General features: G+C 37.8%; 1 pseudogene; it reads left to right on the forward strand.

Moving 5' to 3' along the window:
* The window catches only part of LOC115126846 (lipoma-preferred partner homolog), a 582,609-nt pseudogene that overhangs the window by 231,974 nt on the left and 327,167 nt on the right, over nucleotides 1–23,468 (forward strand).

Consider the following 23,468-nt stretch of genomic DNA (forward strand, 5'->3'; position numbering starts at 1 on the left):
GTGGTATTTACAGTATGGAATAGAGATGGTATTTACAGTAGGGAATAGAGATGGTATTTACAGTATGTAATAGAGATGGTATTTACATTATGTAATAGAGATGGTATTTACAGTAGGGAATAGAGATGGTATTTACAGTATGGGAATAGAGATGGTATTTACAGTATGGAATAGAGATGGTATTTACAGTATGGAATAGAGATGGTATTTACAGTATGGAATAGAGATGGTATTTACAGTATGGGAATAGAGATGGTATTTACAGTATGGGAATAGAGATGATATTTACAGTATTACAGTATGGAATAGAGATGGTATTTACAGTAGGGAATAGAGATGGTATTTACAGTATGGAATATAGATGGTATTTACAGTATTACAGTATGGAATAGAGATGGTATTTACAGTATGGAATAGAGATGGTATTTACAGTATGGAATAGAGATGGTATTTACAGTAGGGAATAGAGATGGTATTTACAGTAGGGAATAGAGATGGTATTTACAGTATGGAATAGAGATGGTATTTACAGTAGGGAATAGAGATGGTATTTACAGTAGGGAATAGAGATGGTATTTACAGTATTACAGTATGGAATAGAGATGGTATTTACATTATTTACAGTATGGAATAGAGATGGTATTTACAGTATGGAATAGAGATGGTATTTACAGTATGGGAATAGAGATGGTATTTACAATATGGAATAGAGATGGTATTTACAGTATGGAATAGAGATGGTATTTACAGTAGGGAATAGAGATGGTATTTACAGTATTACAGTAGGGAATAGAGATGGTATTTACAGTAGGGAATAGAGATGGTATTTACAGTATGGAATAGAGATGGTATTTACAGTATGGTAATAGAGATGGTATTTACAGTATGGAATAGAGATGGTATTTACAGTATGGAATAGAGATGGTATTTACAGTATGGGAATAGAGATGGTATTTACAGTATGGAATAGATATGGTATTTACAGTATGGAATAGAGATGGTATTTACAGTATGGAATAGAGATGGTATTTACAGTATGGAATAGAGATGGTATTTACAGTATGGAATAGAGATGGTATTTACAGTATGGAATAGAGATGGTATTTACAGTATGGAATAGAGATGGCATTTACAGTATTACAGAGGGGATTGAGATGGTATTTACAGTATGGGATAGAGATGGTATTTACATTATTACAGTATGGAATAGAGATGGTATTTACAGTATGGAATAGAGATGGTATTTACAGTATGGAATAGAGATGGTATTTACAGTATTACAGTATGGAATAGAGATGGTATTTACAGTATGGAATAGAGATGGTATTTACAGTATGGAATAGAGATGGTATTTACAGTATGGAATAGAGATGGTATTTACAGTATGGAATAGAGATGGTATTTACAGTAGGGAATAGAGATGGTATTTACAGTATGGAAAAGAGATGGTATTTACAGTATGGAATAGAGATGGTATTTACAGTAGGGAATAGAGATGGCATTTACAGTAGGGAATAGAGATGGTATTTACAGTATGGAATAGAGATGGTATTTACAGTATGGAATAGAGATGGTATTTACAGTAGGGAATAGAGATGGTATTTACAGTATTACAGTATGGAATAGAGATGGTATTTACAGTATTACAGTATGGAATAGAGATGGTATTTACAGTATGGAATAGAGATGGTATTTACAGTAGGGAATAGAGATGGTATTTACAGTAGGGAATAGAGATGGTATTTACAGTATGGAATAGAGATGGTATTTACAGTATGGAATACAGATGGTATTTACAGTATGGAATACAGATGGTATTTACAGTATGGAATAGAGATGGTATTTACAGTATGGAATAGAGATGGTATTTACAGTAGGGAATAGAGATGGTATTTACAGTAGGAATAGAGATGGTATTTACAGTATGGAATAGAGATGGTATTTACAGTATGGAATAGAGATGGTATTTACAGTATGGAATAGAGATGGTATTTACAGTAGGGAATAGAGATGGTATTTACAGTATGGAATAGAGATGGTATTTACAGTATGGAATAGAGATGGTATTTACAGTATGGAATAGAGATGGTATTTACAGTATGGAATAGAGATGGTATTTACAGTATGGAATAGAGATGGTATTTACAGTATGGAATAGAGATGGTATTTACAGTATGGAATAGAGATGGTATTTACAGTATGGAATAGAGATGGTATTTACAGTATGGAATAGAGATGGTATTTACAGTATGGAATAGAGATGGTATTTACAGTATATTTACAGTATGGAATAGAGATGGTATTTACAGTATGGAATAGAGATGGTATTTACAGTATGGAATAGAGATGGTATTTACAGTATGGAATGGAAGAGATGGTATTTACAGTATGGAATAGAGATGGTATTTACAGTATGGAATAGAGATGGTATTTACAGTATGGAATAGAGATGGTATTTACAGTAGGGAATAGAGATGGTATTTACAGTAGGGAATAGAGATTACAGTATGGAATAGAGATGGTATTTACAGTATGGGAATAGAGATGGTATTTACAGTATGGAATAGATATGGTATTTACAGTATGGAATAGAGATGGTATTTACAGTATGGAATAGAGATGGTATTTACAGTATGGAATAGAGATGGTATTTACAGTATGGAATAGAGATGGTATTTACAGTAGGGAATAGAGATGGTATTTATATTACAGTATGGAATAGAGATGGTATTTACAGTATGGAATAGAGATGGTATTTACAGTATGGAATAGAGATGGTATTTACAGTATGGAATAGAGATGGTATTTACAGTATGGAATAGAGATGGTATTTACAGTATGGAATAGAGATGGTATTTACAGTATGGAATAGAGATGGTATTTACAGTAGGGAATAGAGATGGTATTTACAGTATGGAATAGAGATGGTATTTACAGTATGGAATAGAGATGGTATTTACAGTATGGAATAGAGATGGTATTTACAGTATGGAATAGAGATGGTATTTACAGTATGGAATAGAGATGGTATTTACAGTATTACAGTATGGAATAGAGATGGTATTTACAGTAGGGAATAGAGATGGTATTTACAGTATGGAATAGAGATGGTATTTACAGTATTACAGTATGGAATAGAGATGGTATTTACAGTATGGAATAGAGATGGTATTTACAGTATGGAATAGAGATGGTATTTACAGTAGGGAATAGAGATGGTATTTACAGTATGGAATAGAGATGGTATTTACAGTATGGAATAGAGATGGTATTTACAGTATGGGATAGAGATGGTATTTACAGTAGGGAATAGAGATGGTATTTACAGTTTACAGTATGGAATAGAGATGGTATTTAGTATTTACAGTATGGAATAGAGATGGTATTTACAGTATGGAATAGAGATGGTATTTACAGTATGGGAATAGAGATGGTATTTACAGTATGGAATAGATATGGTATTTACAGTATGGAATAGAGATGGTATTTACAGTATGGAATAGAGATGGTATTTACAGTATGGAATAGAGATGGTATTTACAGTATGGAATAGAGATGGTATTTACAGTATGGAATAGAGATGGTATTTACAGTATGGAATAGAGATGGTATTTACAGTATGGAATAGAGATGGTATTTACAGTATGGAATAGAGATGGTATTTACAGTATGGAATAGAGATGGTATTTACAGTAGGGAATAGAGATGGTATTTACAGTATGGAATAGAGATGGTATTTACAGTATGGAATAGAGATGGTATTTACAGTTTACAGTATGGAATAGAGATGGTATTTACAGTATGGAATAGAGATGGTATTTACAGTATGGAATAGAGATGGTATTTACAGTATTACAGTATGGAATAGAGATGGTATTTACAGTATGGAATAGAGATGGTATTTACAGTATGGAATAGAGATGGTATTTACAGTATGGAATAGAGATGGTATTTACAGTATGGAATAGAGATGGTATTTACAGTAGTATGGAATAGAGATGGTATTTACAGTATGGAATAGAGATGGTATTTACAGTATGGAATAGAGATGGTATTTACAGTATGGAATAGAGATGGTATTTACAGTATGGAATAGAGATGGTATTTACAGTATGGAATAGAGATGGTATTTACAGTATGGAATAGAGATGGTATTTACAGTATGGGAATAGAGATGGTATTTACAGTATTACAGTATGGAATAGAGATGGTATTTACAGTATGGAATAGAGATGGTATTTACAGTATGGAATAGAGATGGTATTTACAGTATGGAATAGAGATGGTATTTAGTATTACAGTATGGAATAGAGATGGTATTTACAGTATGGAATAGAGATGGTATTTACAGTATGGAATAGAGATGGTATTTACAGTATGGAATAGAGATGGTATTTACAGTATTACAGTATGGAATAGAGATGGTATTTACAGTATGGAATAGAGATGGTATTTACAGTATGGAATAGAGATGGTATTTACAGTATGGAATAGAGATGGTATTTACAGTAGGGAATAGAGATGGTATTTACAGTATGGAATAGAGAGATGGAATAGAGATTTACAGTATGGAATAGAGATGGTATTTACAGTATGGTATTTACAGTATGGAATAGAGATGGTATTTTTACAGTATGGAATAGAGATGGTATTTACAGTATGGAATAGAGATGGTATTTACAGTATGGAATAGAGATGGTATTTACAGTATGGAATAGAGATGGTATTTACAGTATGGAATAGAGATGGTATTTACAGTAGGGAATAGAGATGGTATTTACAGTATGGAATAGAGATGGTATTTACAGTATGGAATAGAGAGATACAGTATGGAATAGAGATGGTATTTACAGTATGGAATAGAGATGGTATTTACAGTATGGAATAGAGATGGTATTTACAGTATTACAGTATGGAATAGAGATGGTATTTACAGTATGGAATAGAGATGGTATTTACAGTATGGAATAGAGATGGTATTTACAGTATGGAATAGAGATGGTATTTACAGTATGGAATAGAGATGGTATTTACAGTATTACAGTATGGAATAGAGATGGTATTTACAGTATGGAATAGAGATGGTATTTACAGTATGGGAATAGAGATGGTATTTACAGTAGGGAATAGAGATGGTATTTACAGTATGGAATAGAGATGGTATTTACAGTATGGAATAGAGAGATAGGGTATTTACAGTATTAGATGGTATTTACAGTATGGAATAGAGATGGTATTTACAGTATGGAATAGAGATGGTATTTACAGTATGGAATAGAGATGGTATTTACAGTATGGAATAGAGATGGTATTTACAGTATGGAATAGAGATGGTATTTACAGTATGGAATAGAGATGGTATTTACAGTATAGAGATGGAATAGAGATGGTATTTACAGTAGGGAATAGAGATGGTATTTACAGTATGGAATAGAGATGGTATTTACACAGTATGGAATAGAGATGGTATTTACAGTATGGAATAGAGATGGTATTTACAGTATGGAATAGAGATGGTATTTACAGTATGGAATAGAGATGGTATTTACAGTATGGAATAGAGATGGTATTTACAGTAGGGAATAGAGATGGTATTTACAGTATGGAATAGAGATGGTATTTACAGTATGGAATAGAGATGGTATTTACAGTATGGAATAGAGATGGTATTTACAGTATGGAATAGAGATGGTATTTACAGTATGGAATAGAGATGGTATTTACAGTATGGGAATAGAGATGGTATTTACAGTTGGAATAGAGATGGTATTTACAGTATGGAATAGAGATGGTATTTACAGTATGGAATAGAGATGGTATTTACAGTATGGAATAGAGATGGTATTTACAGTATTAGTATGGAATAGAGATGGTATTTACAGTATGGAATAGAGATGGTATTTACAGTATGGAATAGAGATGGTATTTACAGTAGGGAATAGAGATGGTATTTACAGTAGGGAATAGAGATGGTATTTACAGTTTACAGTATGGAATAGAGATGGTATTTACAGTAGGGAATAGAGATGGTATTTACAGTATGGAATAGAGATGGTATTTACAGTATTACAGTATGGAATAGAGATGGTATTTACAGTATGGAATAGAGATGGTATTTACAGTATGGAATAGAGATGGTATTTACAGTATGGAATAGAGATGGTATTTACAGTAGGGAATAGAGATGGTATTTACAGTATGGAATAGAGATGGTATTTACAGTATGGAATAGAGATGGTATTTACAGTAGGGAATAGAGATGGTATTTACAGTATTACAGTAGGGAATAGAGATGGTATTTACAGTAGGGAATAGAGATGGTATTTACAGTATGGAATAGAGATGGTATTTACAGTATGGGAATAGAGATGGTATTTACAGTATGGAATAGAGATGGTATTTACAGTATGGAATAGAGATGGTATTTACAGTATGGGAATAGAGATGGTATTTACAGTATGGAATAGAGATGGTATTTACAGTATGGAATAGAGATGGTATTTACAGTATGGAATAGAGATGGTATTTACAGTATGGAATAGAGATGGTATTTACAGTATGGAATAGAGATGGTATTTACAGTATGGAATAGAGATGGTATTTACAGTAGGGAATAGAGATGGTATTTACAGTAGGGAATAGAGATGGTATTTACAGTATGGAACAGATATTTACAGGAATAGAGATGGTATTTACAGTATGGAATAGAGATGGTATTTACAGTATGGAATAGAGATGGTATTTACAGTATGGAATAGAGATGGTATTTACAGTATTACAGTATGGAATAGAGATGGTATTTACAGTATGGAATAGAGATGGTATTTACAGTATGGAATAGAGATGGTATTTACAGTATGGAATAGAGATGGTATTTACAGTATGGAATAGAGATGGTATTTACAGTATGGAATAGAGATGGTATTTACAGTATGGAATAGAGATGGTATTTACAGTATGGAATAGAGATGGTATTTACAGTATGGAATAGAGATGGTATTTACAGTATGGAATAGAGATGGTATTTATGGTTTACAGTATGGAATAGAGATGGTATTTACAGTATGGAATAGAGATGGTATTTACAGTATGGAATAGAGATGGTATTTACAGTATGGAATAGAGATGGTATTTATTTACAGTATGGAATAGAGATGGTATTTACAGTATGGAATAGAGATGGTATTTACAGTATGGAATAGAGATGGTATTTACAGTATTACAGTATGGAATAGAGATGGTATTTACAGTATGGAATAGAGATGGTATTTACAGTATGGAATAGAGATGGTATTTACAGTATGGAATAGAGATGGTATTTACAGTAGGGAATAGAGATGGTATTTATGGAATAGAGATGGTATTTACAGTATGGAATAGAGATGGTATTTACAGTATGGAATAGAGATGGTATTTACAGTATGGGAATAGAGATGGTATTTACAGTAGGGAATACATGGTATTTACAGTATGGAATAGAGATGGTATTTACAGTATGGGATAGAGATGGTATTTACAGTAGGGAATAGAGATGGTATTTACAGTATGGAATAGAGATGGTATTTACAGTATGGAATAGAGATGGTATTTACAGTATGGAATAGAGATGGTATTTACAGTATGGAATAGAGATGGTATTTACAGTATGGGAATAGAGATGGTATTTACAGTATGGAATAGAGATGGTATTTACAGTATGGAATAGAGATGGTATTTACAGTAGGGAATAGAGATGGTATTTACAGTATGGAATAGAGATGGTATTTACAGTATGGAATAGAGATGGTATTTACAGTAGGGAATAGAGATGGTATTTACAGTATGGAATAGAGATGGTATTTACAGTAGGGAATAGAGATGGTATTTACAGTATGGAATAGAGATGGTATTTACAGTATGGGAATAGAGATGGTATTTACAGTAGGGAATAGAGATGGTATTTACAGTATGGAATAGAGATGGTATTTACAGTATGGAATAGAGATGGTATTTACAGTATGGAATAGAGATGGTATTTTTACAGTATGGAATAGAGATGGTATTTACAGTATGGAATAGAGATGGTATTTATTTACAGTATGGAATAGAGATGGTATTTACAGTATGGAATAGAGATGGTATTTACAGTATGGAATAGAGATGGTATTTACAGTATGGGAATAGAGATGGTATTTATTTACAGTATGGAATAGAGATGGTATTTACAGTATGGAATAGAGATGGTATTTACAGTATGGAATAGAGATGGTATTTACAGTAGGGAATAGAGATGGTATTTACAGTATTACAGTATGGAATAGAGATGGTATTTACAGTATGGAATAGAGATGGTATTTACAGTATGGAATAGAGATGGTATTTACAGTATTTACAGTATGGAATAGAGATGGTATTTACAGTAGGGAATAGAGATGGTATTTACAGTATGGAATAGAGATGGTATTTACAGTATGGAATAGAGATGGTATTTACAGTATGGAATAGAGATGGTATTTACAGTATGGAATAGAGATGGTATTTACAGTATTACAGTATGGAATAGAGATGGTATTTACAGTAGGGAATAGAGATGGTATTTACAGTATGGAATAGAGATGGTATTTACAGTATTACAGTATGGAATAGAGATGGTATTTACAGTATGGGAATGGTATTTACAGTATGGAATAGAGATGGTATTTACAGTAGGAATAGAGAGTGGTATTTACAGTATGGAATAGAGATGGTATTTACAGTAGGGAATAGAGATGGTATTTACAGTATGGAATAGAGATGGTATTTACAGTATGGAATAGAGATGGTATTTACAGTATGGAATAGAGATGGTATTTACAGTATGGAATAGAGTTGGTATTTACAGTATGGAATAGAGATGGTATTTACAGTAGGGAATAGAGATGGTATTTACAGTATGGAATAGAGATGGTATTTACAGTATGGAATAGAGATGGTATTTACAGTATGGAATAGAGATGGTATTTACAGTATGGAATAGAGATGGTATTTACAGTATGGAATAGAGATGGTATTTACAGTATGGAATAGAGATGGTATTTACAGTATGTAATAGAGATGGTATTTACAGTAGGGAATAGAGATGGTATTTACAGTATGGGAATAGAGATGGTATTTACAGTATGGAATAGAGATGGTATTTACAGTATGGGAATAGAGATGGTATTTACAGTATTACAGTATGGAATAGAGATGGTATTTACAGTAGGGAATAGAGATGGTATTTACAGTATGGAATAGAGATGGTATTTACAGTATGGAATAGAGATGGTATTTACAGTATTACAGTATGGAATAGAGATGGTATTTACAGTATGGAATAGAGATGGTATTTACAGTATGGAATAGAGATGGTATTTACAGTAGGGAATAGAGATGGTATTTACAGTATGGGAATAGAGATGGTATTTACAGTATGGGAATAGAGATGGTATTTACAGTATGGAATAGAGATGGTATTTACAGTATGGGAATAGAGATGGTATTTACAGTATGGGAATAGAGATGGTATTTACAGTATTACAGTATGGAATAGAGATGGTATTTACAGTAGGGAATAGAGATGGTATTTACAGTATGGAATAGAGATGGAATTTAGAGATGGTATTTACAGTATGGAATAGAGATGGTATTTTTACAGTATGGAATAGAGATGGTATTTACAGTATGGAATAGAGATGGTATTTACAGTATGGAATAGAGATGGTATTTACAGTATGGAATAGAGATGGTATTTACAGTATGGAATAGAGATGGTATTTACAGTATGGGAATAGAGATGGTATTTACAGTAGGGAATAGAGATGGTATTTACAGTATACAGTATGGAATAGAGATGGTATTTACAGTATTTACAGTATGGAATAGAGATGGTATTTACAGTATGGAATAGAGATGGTATTTACAGTATGGAATAGAGATGGTATTTACAGTATGGAATAGAGATGGTATTTACAATATGGAATAGAGATGGTATTTACAGTAGGGAATAGAGATGGTATTTACAGTATGGAATAGAGATGGTATTTACAGTATGGAATAGAGATGGTATTTACAGTATGGAATAGAGATGGTATTTACAGTATGGGGAATAGAGATGGTATTTACAGTATGGAATAGAGATGGTATTTACAGTATGGAATAGAGATGGTATTTACAGTATGGGAATAGAGATGGTATTTACAGTATGGGAATAGAGATGGTATTTACAGTATGGAATAGAGATGGTATTTACAGTAGGGAATAGAGATGGTATTTACAGTATGGAATAGAGATGGTATTTACAGTATTTACAGTATGGAATAGAGATGGTATTTACAGTATGGAATAGAGATGGTATTTACAGTATGGAATAGAGATGGTATTTACAGTAGGGAATAGAGATGGTATTTACAGTAGGGAATAGAGATGGTATTTACAGTATGGAATAGAGATGGTATTTACAGTGGGAATAGAGATGGTATTTACAGTAGGGAATAGAGATGGTATTTACAGTATTACAGTATGGAATAGAGATGGTCATTTACAGTATTTACAGTATGGAATAGAGATGGTATTTACAGTATGGAATAGAGATGGTATTTACAGTATGGGAATAGAGATGGTATTTACAGTAGGGAATAGAGATGGTATTTACAGTAGGGAATAGAGATGGTATTTACAGTATGGAATAGAGATGGTATTTACAGTATGGAATAGAGATGGTATTTACAGTATGGAATAGAGATGGTATTTACAGTATGGAATAGAGATGGTATTTACAGTATGGAATAGAGATGGTATTTACAGTAGGGAATAGAGATGGTATTTACAGTAGGGAATAGAGATGGTATTTACAGTATGGAATAGAGATGGTCTTTACAGTAGGGAATAGAGATGGTATTTACAGTAGGGAATAGAGATGGTATTTACAGTATTACAGTATGGAATAGAGATGGTATTTACAGTATTTACAGTATGGAATAGAGATGGTATTTACAGTATGGAATAGAGATGGTATTTACAGTATGGGAATAGAGATGGTATTTACAGTATTACAGTATGGAATAGAGATGGTATTTACAGTATGGAATAGAGATGGTATTTACAGTATGGAATAGAGATGATATTTACAGTATGGAATAGAGATGGTATTTACAGTATGGAATAGAGATGGTATTTACAGTAGGGAATAGAGATGGTATTTACAGTAGGGAATAGAGATGGTATTTACAGTATGGAATAGAGATGGTATTTACAATATGGAACAGAGATGGTATTTACAGTATGGAATAGAGATGGTATTTACAGTATGGAATAGAGATGGTATTTACAGTATTACAGTAGGGAATAGAGATGGTATTTACAGTATGGAATAGAGATGGTATTTACAGTATGGGATAGAGATGGTATTTACAGTATTACCCAGAATAGAGATGGAATAGAGATGGATTTACAGTATGGAATAGAGATCCTCCCTTTACAGTATGGAATAGAGATGGTATTTACAGTATTACAGTATGGAATAGAGATGGTATTTACAGTATGGAATAGAGATGGTATTTACAGTATGGAATAGAGATGGTATTTACAGTATGGAATAGAGATGGTATTTACAGTATTACAGTATGGAATAGAGATGGTATTTACAGTATTACAGTATGGAATAGAGATGGTATTTACAGTATGGAATAGAGATGGTATTTACAGTAGGGAATAGAGATGGTATTTACAGTAGGGAATAGATATGGTATTTACAGTATGGAATAGAGATGGTATTTACAGTATGGAATAGAGATGGTATTTACAGTACTGCCCGTTCCATGGGACAATAGAGATGGTATTCCCAGTAGGGAAAGATGGTGATTTACAACATGGAATAGAGATGGTATTTACAGTATGGAAAAGAGATTCATTTACAGTATGGAATAGAGATGCCTCATTTACAGTATGGAATAGGATTGTCATTTACAGTCTGGAATAGAGATGGTATTTACAGTAGGGAAAAGAGATACAACTTTACAATAGGGAATAGAGATGGTATTTACAGTATGGAATAGAGATGGTATTTACCGCTCCCTCCACTGGAATAGAGATGGTATTTACAGTATGGAATAGAGATGGTATTTACAGTACGGAGTATTTACAGTGAGGGGGGAATAGAGATGGTATTTACAGTATGGAATAGAGATGGTATTTACAGTATGGGAATAGAGTCAAAATGGTATTTACAGTATGGAATAGAGATGGTATTTACAGTATGGAATAGAGACCCCACCTCTTTAAGGAATACCTAGGGAATAGAGATGGTATTTACAGTCCCCTGGGAATAGAGATGCACTACTGTTACATTATTACATATGGAATAGAGATGGTATTTACAGTCTGGAATAGAGATGCTAAATGATTTACAGTAAATGGAATAGAGATGGTATTTACAGTATTACAGTATGGAATAGAGATGGTATTTACAGTATGGAATAGAGATGGTATTTACAGTATGGAATAGAGATGGTATTTACAGTATGGAATAGAGATGGTATTTACAGTAGGGAATAGAGATGGCATTTACAGTATGGAAAAGAGATGGTATTTACAGTATGGAATAGAGATGTATTTACAGTATGGAATAGAGATGGTATTTACAGTAGGGAATAGAGATGGCATTTACAGTAGGGAATAGAGATGGTATTTACAGTATGGAATAGAGATGGTATTTACAGTATGGAATAGAGATGGTATTTACAGTAGGGAATAGAGATGGTATTTACAGTATTACAGTATGGAATAGAGATGGTATTTACAGTAGGGAATAGAGATGGTATTTACAGTATGGAATAGAGATGGTATTTACAGTATGGAATACAGATGGTATTTACAGTATGGAATACAGATGGTATTTACAGTATTACAGTATGGAATAGAGATGGTATTTACAGTATGGAATAGAGATGGTATTTACAGTAGGGAATAGAGATGGTATTTACAGTAGGGAATAGAGATGGTATTTACAGTATGGAATAGAGATGGTATTTACAGTAGGGAATAGAGATGGTATTTACAGTAGGGAATAGAGATGGTATTTACAGTATGTAATAGAGATGGTATTTACAGTATGGGAATAGAGATGGTATTTACAGTAGGGAATAGAGATGGTATTTACAGTAGGGAATAGAGATGGTATTTACAGTATGGAATAGAGATGGTATTTACAGTATACTTCACCCCCCCCACCTCCCCCAAATAAAAGAAAGTCCTGGCTCAAACCCTCAGCACCCACTACAGAGTCAGGTCAAACCGCCAGCACCCACTACAGAGTCAGGTCAAACCCCCAGCACCAACTACAGAGTCAGGTCAAACCCCCATCACCCACTACAGAGACAGGTCAAACCCCTAGCACCCATTACAGAGTCAGGTCAAACCCCCAGCACCCACTACAGAGTCAGGTCAAACCCCCATCACCCACTACAGAGTCAGGTCAAACCCCCATCACCCACTACAGAGTCAGGTCAAACCCCCATCATCCACTACAGAGACAGGTCAAACCCCTAGCACCCATTACAGAGTCAGGTCAAACTCCCAGCACCCACTACAGAGTCAGGTCAAAACCCCATCACCCACTACAGACTCAGGTCAAACCCCTAGCACCCACTACAGAGTCAGGTCAAACCCCCATCACCCACTACAGAGTCAGGTCAAACCCCCATCATCCACTACAGAGTCAGGTCAAACCCCTAGCACCCATTACAGAGTCAGGTCAAACCCCCAGCACCCACTACAAAGTCAGGTCAAACTCCCAGCACCCACTACAGAGTCAGGTTAAACCGCCAGCACCCACTACAGAGTCAGGTTAAACCGCCAGCACCCACTACAGAGTCAGGTCAAACCCCCAGCACCCACTACAGAGGCAGGTCAAACCCCCAGCACCCACTACAGAGGCACGTCAAACCCCCAGCACCCACTACAGAGTCAGGTCAAACCCCCAGCACCCACTACAGAGTCAGGTCAAACCCCCATCACCCACTACAGAGTCAGGTCAAACCCCTAGCACCCATTACAGAGTCAGGTCAAACTCCCAGCACCCACTACAGAGTCAGGTCAAACCCCCAGCACCCACTACTGAGTCAGGTCAAACCCCCAGCACCCACTACAGAGTCAGGTCAAACCCCTCCATCCTCCTCATCTCTCGCGTCTCCCTTCCCAGCATGCATCTCTCTGAAAACATGAACATCTTTCATGTTTCCTGAAATAATACATCCCAAAACAACTTTTTATGTTTGAGAGAGATGGACATGGAACTTGATGTATTCGTTTTGTGTCAGCCCCAACTTACAAGTTACTTTTATTATGTCAAAGGGGATAGTGAGGGGGGGAGGAGGGAGGAATGGAAGGATGGACAAAGATATGGTAGTATCAGGGAGGGATGGAGGGAGGGGGAGGAGGGAAGGATGGACAAAGATATGGTAGTATCAGGGAGGGAGGGAGGGATGGAGGGAGGGGGAGGAGGGAAGGATGGACAAAGATATGGTAGTATCAGGGAGGGAGGGAGGGAGGGATGGAGGGAGGGGGGTGGAGGGAAGGATGGAAGGATGGACAAAGATATGGTAGTATCAGGGAGGGGGAGGGAGGGATGGAGGGAGGGGGTGGAAGTATGGACAAAGTTATGGTAGTACCAGGGAGGGAGGGAGGGAGGGATGGAGGGAGGGGGGTGGTGAAAGGATACACAGAGAGATGGTAGTGTTGGGAGGGAATGGAAGGGTGGACAGGGAGATGGTAGTGTCAGGGAGGGAGGGAGGGTAGATCTGTGTCTTGGAGGAGGAGATATGTGAGGAGAGGTGAGAGGAGAAGGGAGGAGAGGTGAGAGGAGAGGGGAGGAGAGATGAGAGGGGAGGAAAGGAGAGAGAGGAGAGGAGAGGAGAGGGAGGGGAGGAGAGGAGAGATGAGAGGAGAGGGGAGGTGATGGGAGAGGAGAGGAGAGATGAGAGATGAGAGAAGATGGAGGGGAGGTTAGGAGGAGATAGGAGGAGAGTGGTGGAGCGTTTTTTAAATTCTTTGCTTGTTTCTCTCACGAGTTTTAACTAGTTGGAGGTCAGGAGGGCATTACATATACCATCCACATGGAGCCCTCCCTCCCCCTCCCTCCATCCCTCCATCCCTCCCTGCCTCCCTCCTGCCTTCACACACCCACAGGGAATTCTTAATGTCCTGCTCAACATTTCAGAACCCACGTTGGATTGACATGTACCCCATTTTGCAGGTTACCGTGCAGTGGGGTAGTTTTATTTTATTTTAGTCCAACTGACTAACGACAACAAACATCCTCTAATTAATTTGGCTAGGAGACTCGGGATAAACTACATTGATGACATCAATTAGATTCTAATGAAAACAGATAAAAGCAGAAGCCGGAGGGTGGGCGGGGGGAGCAAATGGAATTTCTGAACAGGACTCATCAAAATCTTAACATTGCTACAAATTCCCATTACGTCCGAGTAGAAGCCTTTAATTTGCAAAGCTCATGTCTGGTTGGGTACTTAGAAGTACACGGTCAAATGATTCAATCTCAAGTCCTAGCTTTACATCCCAAATGGTTCCCTGTGTAGTGCCTTGGGCTCTGGTCAAAACTAGTGCCCTGAATAGGGGAATAGTGTACCGTTTGGGATGCACTCCCAAGTCCTACGTCGAGAAGAGGGAACAAATAGAAATGTGATTTGGCGTGTTACTTCTCATCCTTGCTGGAACATGTGGTTGGGTGAATCGTTGGATTAGTGAAGACTTCAGAAGTGTTCCAGTTGGCTTGTTTCTCCTCTCCTGGCTGAGCCGTTAGTAACACAGTGTTGACATCTTCAATCTCAAGGAGAACACATGCTAGCTAACTCCAGATTAGAGACCCTTAGTTAGACTGAAGTGTTGCAATTATGTATGTCAGTCTGATGGTGTGGGTGATGAGTGTCTAGCGCTGTCTCGTTGTCTCTCTTTCGCTCGTTCTCTCTTTCGCTCGTTCTCTTTCTCTCTCGTTCTCTCTTTCGCTGTCTCGTTGTCTCTCTTTCGCTCGTTCTCTCTTTCGCTCGTTCTCTCTCTCTCTCTCGTTCTCTCTTTCGCTCGTTCTCTCTCTCACTGTCTCGTTCTCTCTCTGTCTCGTTCTCTCTCTCTCTCGTTCTCTCTTTCGCTCGTTCTCCTTCTCGTTCTCTCAATCGGTCTCTCTCGTTCTCTCTCGTTCTCGTTCTCGTTCTCTCTCTCTCTCTCTCTCTCTTGTTCTCTCTGTCTTGTTCTCTCTCGTTCTCTCTCTCTCTTGTTCTCTCTCTCTCTTTCTGTCATTCTTTCTCTCCTTCTCGTTCTCTCTCTCTCTTTCTGTCATTATTTCTCTCCTTCTCGTTCTCTCTCTCGTTCTGTCATTATTTCTCTCTCTCTCTCTTTCACTCTCTCTCTCTCGTTCTCTCTCTTTCTCTCTCTCTTTCTCTCTCTCTCTCTTGTTCTCTCTCTCTTTCTGTCATTCTTTCTCTCCTTCTCGTTCTCTCTCTCTCTCTTGTTCTCTCTCTCTCTCTCTTTCTGTCATTCTTTCTCTCCTTCTCATTCTCTCTCTTTCTCTCTTGTTCTCTCTCTCTCTTTCTCTCGTTCTCTCTCTCTCGTTCTCTCCTTCTCTCTCTCTCTCCTCTCTCTCTCTCTCTCTCTCTCTCTCTCTCTCTCTCTCTCTTTCTGTCATTCTTTCTCTCCTTCTCCTTCTCTCTCTCTCTCTCTCTCTCCTTCTCCTTCTCGTTCTCTCTCTCTCTCTCTCTTGTTCTCTCTCTTTCGTTCTCTCTCTCTCCCTCTCTCTTGTTCTCTCTCTTGTTCTCTCTCTTGTTCTCTCTCTCGTTCTCTCTCTCTCTTGTTCTCTCTCTCTTTCTGTCATTCTTTCTCTCCTTCTCGTTCTCTCTCTCTCTCTATTTCTGTCATTCTTTCTCTCGTTCTCGTTCTCTCTCTCTCTCTCTTGTTCTATCTCTTTCGTTCTCTCTCTCTCCCTCTCTCTCTCTTGTTCTCTCTCTCGTTCTCTCTCTCTTGTTCTCTCTCTCTTTCTGTCATTCTTTCTCTCCTTCTCGTTCTCTCTCTCTCTTGTTCTGTCATTCTTTCTCTCGTTCTCGTTCTCGTTCTCTCTCTCTCTCTTGTTCTCTCTCTTTCGTTCTCGCTCTCTCCCTCTCTCTCTCTTGTTCTCTCTCTCTTGTTCTCTCTCTCTTGTTCTCTCTCTCTTTCTGTCATTCTTTCCCTCCTTCTCGTTCTCTCTCTCTCTCTCTCTCTTGTTCTCTCTCTCTCTCTCTCTCTCTCTCTCTCTCTCTCTCTCTCTCTCTCTTTCTGTCATTCTTTCTCTCGTTCTCGTTCTCTCTCTCTCTCTCTCTCTCTCTCTCTCTCTCTCTCTCTCTCTCTCTCCCCTTTCTCTCTCTCTCTCTCTCTCTCTCTCTCTCTCTCTCTCTCTCTCTCTCTCTCTCTCTTTGCCTGCCTGCCTGCCTGCCAGTCATATTTACATGATTGTGTTTTGTCATGTCTTCTCCCTTTGGGATCTGGTTATAAGTTGTGCCCTATAAAGGGATATGCTGCCATTTCAGACGTATGTGTTTTAAATATGAGTGAGCAGCTCAGAGGTTTAACTAACTCCTATGGTATCTGTGTGTTTTAGGGAACTACCCCCCTCCTCCTCCACCTGCTGACGACGGAGGCCTCCCATCCCTCATGTCCTCCCCCCCCCCTCCATCCATGGACATGGAATACCAGGTAGGAGATTTACTCATACAGTAAGGTACTTGTCATATAACCTTTCACTGTTTGGGATAGAGCGCAGGTACACTAGAACTGCATTGAGTTCTGTACAGACATAGAGTAGAATGGGTCTCGAGTGATACCCTATCTCCTATATAGTGCCCTTCTTTTGACTAGAGCCCTATGGGCCCTGTAAACTACCTCCCTACGGGCCCTGTGAACTACCTCCCCACCGGGCCCTGTGAACTACCTCCCTACGGGCCCTGTGAACTACCTCCCTACTGGCCCTGTAAACTACCTCCCTACGGGCCCTGTGAACTACCTCCCTACGGGCCCTGTGAACTACCTCCCTACGGGCCCTGTGAACTACCTCGCTACGGGCCCTGTGAACTACCTCCCTACGGGCCCTGTGAACTACCTCCCTACGGGCCCTGTGAACTACCTCGCTACGGGCCCTGTGAACACATCTCTACCCCTCCCACACCAACAGTATTTTATATCCACACCAGACAGACAGCAGAGACACGTCAGTAGTCCCTAGACTCTGATCCACACCAGACAGACAGCAGAGATACGTCAGTAGTCCCTAGACTCTGATCCACACCAGACAGAGACACGTCAGTAGTCCCTAGACTCTGATCCACACCAGACAGACAGCAGAGACACGTCAGTAGTCCCTAGACTCTGATCCACACCAGTCAGTAGTCCCTAGACTCTGATCCACACCAGTCAGTAGTCCCTAGACTCTGATCCACACCAGACAGAGACACGTCAGTAGTCCCTAGACTCTGATCCACACCAGTCAGTAGTCCCTAGACTCTGATCCACACCTGTCAGTAGTCCCTAGACTCTGATCCACACCAGTCAGTAGTCCCTAGACTCTGATCCACACCAGTCAGTAGTCCCTAGACTCTGATCCACACCAGACAGTAGTCCCTAGACTCTGATCCACACCAAACAGAGACATGTCAGTAGTCCCTAGACTCTGATCCACACCAAACAGAGACATGTCAGTAGTCCCTAGACTCTGATCCACACCAGTCAGTAGTCCCTAGACTCTGATCCACACCAGTCAGTAGTCCCTAGACTCTGATCCACACCAGTCAGTAGTCCCTAGACTCTGATCCACACCAAACAGAGACACGTCAATAGTCCCTAGACTCTGATCCACACCTGTCAGTAGTCCCTAGACTCTGATCCACACCAGTCAGTAGTCCCTAGACTCTGATCCACACCAGTCAGTAGTCCCTAGACTCTGATCCACACCAGTCAGTAGTCCCTAGACTCTGATCCACACCAGTCAGTAGTCCCTAGACTCTGATCCACACCAGACAGTAGTCCCTAGACTCTGATCCACACCAGACAGTAGTCCCTAGACTCTGATCCACACCAGTCAGTAGTCCCTAGACTCTGATCCACACCAGTCAGTAGTCCCTAGACTCTGATCCACACCAGTCAGTAGTCCCTAGACTCTGATCCACACCAGTCAGTAGTCCCTAGACTCTGATCCACACCAGTCAGTAGTCCCTAGACTCTGATCCACACCAGTCAGTAGTCCCTAGACTCTGATCCACACCAGTCAGTAGTCCCTAGACTCTGATCCACACCAGTCAGTAGTCCCTAGACTCTGATCCACACCAGTCAGTAGTCCCTAGACTCTGATCCACACCAAACAGAGACACGTCAGTAGTCCCTAGACTCTGATCCACACCAGACAGTAGTCCCTAGACTCTGATCCACACCAGTCAGTAGTCCCTAGACTCTGATCCACACCAGTCAGTAGTCCCTAGACTCTGATCCACACCAAACAGAGACACGTCAGTAGTCCCTAGACTCTGATCCACACCAGTCAGTAGTCCCTAGACTCTGATCCACACCAGACAGTAGTCCCTAGACTCTGATCCACACCAGACAGTAGTCCCTAGACTCTTCTCACTTTAGGAGCAGGAATAGCATCTGAAGATTCATCTGAAGTCTCCTGGTTGTAGGAAGGAAAACCCTGTAAGAGGCACTAACTCTGTAAAATAACTGCATAGAATAATATAGGAACATAGGAACGGACATAGGAACGGTTCAAAATAGGTTACTTTTGTGCCTGTTTACCTGTGTATCTGTGTGTGTGTATCTATGTATCTGTGTATCTATGTGTCTGTGTATCTGTGTATATCTGTGTGTGTATATCTATGTATCTGTGTGTATCTGTGTGTGTGTATCTGTGTATCAGTGTATCTGTGTGTCTGTATATCTATGTATCTGTGTATCTGTGTGTCTGTGTATCTGTGTGTGTATATCTATGTATCTGTGTATCTGTGTATCTGTGTGTGTATATCTATGTATCTGTGTATCTATGTATCTGTGTATCTGTGTTTCTGTGTATCTGTGTGTGTATATATATGTATATGTGTATCTGTGTATCTGTGTGTCTGTGTGTGTATATCTATGTATCTGTGTATCTGTGTATCTGTGTGTGTATATATATGTATATGTGTATCTGTGTATCTGTGTGTCTGTGTGTGTATATCTATGTATCTGTGTATCTGTGTATCTATGTATCTATGTATCTGTGTGTCTGTGTATCTGTGTGTGTATATCTATGTATCTGTGTATCTGTGTATCTATGTATCTGTGTATCTGTGTATCTGTGTATCTATGTATCTATGTATCTGTGTATCTGTGTATCTGTGTATCTGTGTATCTGTGTGTGTATATCTATGTATATGTGTATCTGTGTATCTATGTATCTGTGTATCTGTGTATCTATGTATCTGTGTGTCTGTGTGTGTATATCTATGTATCTGTGTATCTGTGTATCTATGTATCTATGTATCTGTGTGTCTGTGTATCTGTGTGTGTATATCTATGTATCTGTGTATCTGTGTATCTATGTATCTGTGTATCTGTGTATCTATGTATCTATGTATCTGTGTATCTGTGTATCTGTGTGTGTATATATATGTATCTATGTATCTGTGTATCTGTGTATCTGTGTATCTGTGTATCTGTGTGTGTATATCTATGTATATGTGTATCTGTGTATCTATGTATCAGTGTGTCTGTGTATCTATGTATCTGTGTGTCTGTGTATCTATGTATCTATGTATCTGTGTATCTGTGTATCTGTGTATATGTGTGTGTATATATATGTATCTATGTATCTGTGTATCTGTGTATCTGTGTGTGTATATCTATGTATCTGTGTATCTGTGTATCTGTGTGTGTATATCTATGTATCTGTGTATCTGTGTATCTATGTATCTGTGTATCTGTGTATCTGTGTATCTATGTATCTGTGTGTCTGTGTATCTGTGTATCTGTGTGTGTATATATATGTATCTGTGTATCTGTGTATCTGTGTGTGTATATCTGTGTATCTGTGTATCTGTGTATCTATGTATCTGTGTATCTGTGTGTGTATGTCTGTGTATCTGTGTGTGTGTATCTGTGTGTGTATATCTGTGTATCTATGTATCTGTGTGTCTGTGTATCTGTGTATCTGTGTATCTGTGTGTGTGTATCTGTGTATCTATGTATCTGTGTGTCTGTGTATCTGTGTATCTATGTATCTGTGTATCTGTGTGTGTATATCTATGTATCTGTGTATCAGTGTATCTGTGTATCTATGTATCTATGTATCTGTGTATCTGTGTGTGTATATCTGTGTATCTGTGTGTGTGTATCTGTGTGTGTATATCTGTGTATCTGTGTGTGTGTATCAGTGTATCTGTGTATCTGTGTATCTGTGTGTATATCTATGTATCTGTGTATCAGTGTATCTGTGTATCAGTGTATCTGTGTATCTGTGTATCTGTGTGTGTATATCTATGTATCTATGTATCTGTGTATCTGTGTGTGTATATCTGTGTATCTGTGTGTGTGTATCTGTGTGTGTGTATCAGTGTATCTGTGTATCTATGTATCAGTGTATCTGTGTATCTGTGTATCTGTGTGTGTATATCTATGTATCTGTGTATCAGTGTATCTGTGTATCTGTGTGTGTATATCTATGTATCTATGTATCAGTGTGTGTATATCTATGTATCTGTGTATCTATGTATCTGTGTATCAGTGTATCTGTGTATCTGTGTATCAGTGTATCTGTGTGTGTATATCTATGTATCTGTGTATCTGTGTATCAGTGTATCTGTGTGTGTATATCTGTGTATCTGTGTATCTGTGTATCTGTGTATCTATGTATCTATGTATCTGTGTATCTGTGTGTGTATATCTGTGTATCTGTGTGTGTATATCTGTGTGTGTATATCTATGTATCTATGTATCTATGTATCTGTGTATCTATGTATCTGTGTATCAGTGTGTCTGTGTATCTGTGTGTGTATATCTATGTATCTGTGTATCTGTATATCTGTGTGTGTATATCTATGTATCTGTGTATCTGTGTATCTGTATATCTGTGTGTGTATATCTGTGTGTGTATATCTATGTATCTATGTATCTGTGTATCTGTGTATCTATGTATCTGTGTATCTATGTATCTGTGTATCTGTGTGTGTATATCTATGTATCTGTGTATCTGTGTATCTGTGTATCTGTGTGTGTATATCTATGTATCTGTGTATCTGTGTGTGTATATCTATGTATATGTGTATCAGTGTGTGTATATCTATGTATCTGTGTATCAGTGTATCTGTGTATCTGTGTATCAGTGTGTGTATATCTATGTATCTGTGTATCTGTGTGTGTATATCTATGTATCTGTGTATCAGTGTGTGTATATCTATGTATCTATGTATCAGTGTGTGTATATCTATGTATCTGTGTATCTGTGTATCTGTGTGTGTATATCTATGTATCTGTGTATCTGTGTGTGTATATCTATGTATCTGTGTATCTGTGTATCTGTGTATCTGTGTATCTGTGTATCAGTGTATCTGTGTATCTATGTATCTGTGTATCAGTGTGTGTATATCTATGTATCTGTGTATCAGTGTGTGTATATCTGTGTATCTGTGTGTGTATATCTGTGTGTGTATATCTATGTATCTGTGTATCTATGTATCTGTGTATCTGTGTATCTGTGTGTGTATATCTATGTATCTATGTATCAGTGTGTGTATATCTATGTATCTGTGTATCTATGTATCTGTGTATCTATGTATCTGTGTATCAGTGTGTCTGTGTATCTGTGTGTGTATATCTATGTATCTGTGTATCTGTATATCTGTGTGTGTATATCTATGTATCTGTGTATCTATGTATCTGTGTATCTGTGTATCTGTGTGTGTATATCTATGTATCTATGTATCAGTGTGTGTATATCTATGTATCTGTGTATCTATGTATCTGTGTATCTGTGTATCTGTGTGTGTATATCTATGTATCTGTGTATCAGTGTATCTGTGTATCTGTGTATCAGTGTATCTGTGTATCTGTGTATCAGTGTATCTGTGTATCTATGTATCTGTGTATCAGTGTGTGTATATCTATGTATCTGTGTATCAGTGTGTGTATATCTGTGTATCTGTGTGTGTATATCTGTGTGTGTATATCTTTGTATCTGTGTATCTATGTATCTGTGTATCTGTGTATCTGTGTGTGTAAATCTATGTATCTATGTATCAGTGTGTGTATATCTATGTATCTGTGTATCTATGTATCTGTGTATCTATGTATCTGTGTATCAGTGTGTCTGTGTATCTGTGTGTGTATATCTATGTATCTGTGTATCTGTATATCTGTGTGTGTATATCTATGTATCTGTGTATCTATGTATCTGTGTATCTGTGTAT

Source organism: Oncorhynchus nerka, linkage group LG24, assembly GCF_034236695.1.
Source record: "Oncorhynchus nerka isolate Pitt River linkage group LG24, Oner_Uvic_2.0, whole genome shotgun sequence".
Classification (NCBI taxonomy): domain Eukaryota; kingdom Metazoa; phylum Chordata; class Actinopteri; order Salmoniformes; family Salmonidae; genus Oncorhynchus; species Oncorhynchus nerka.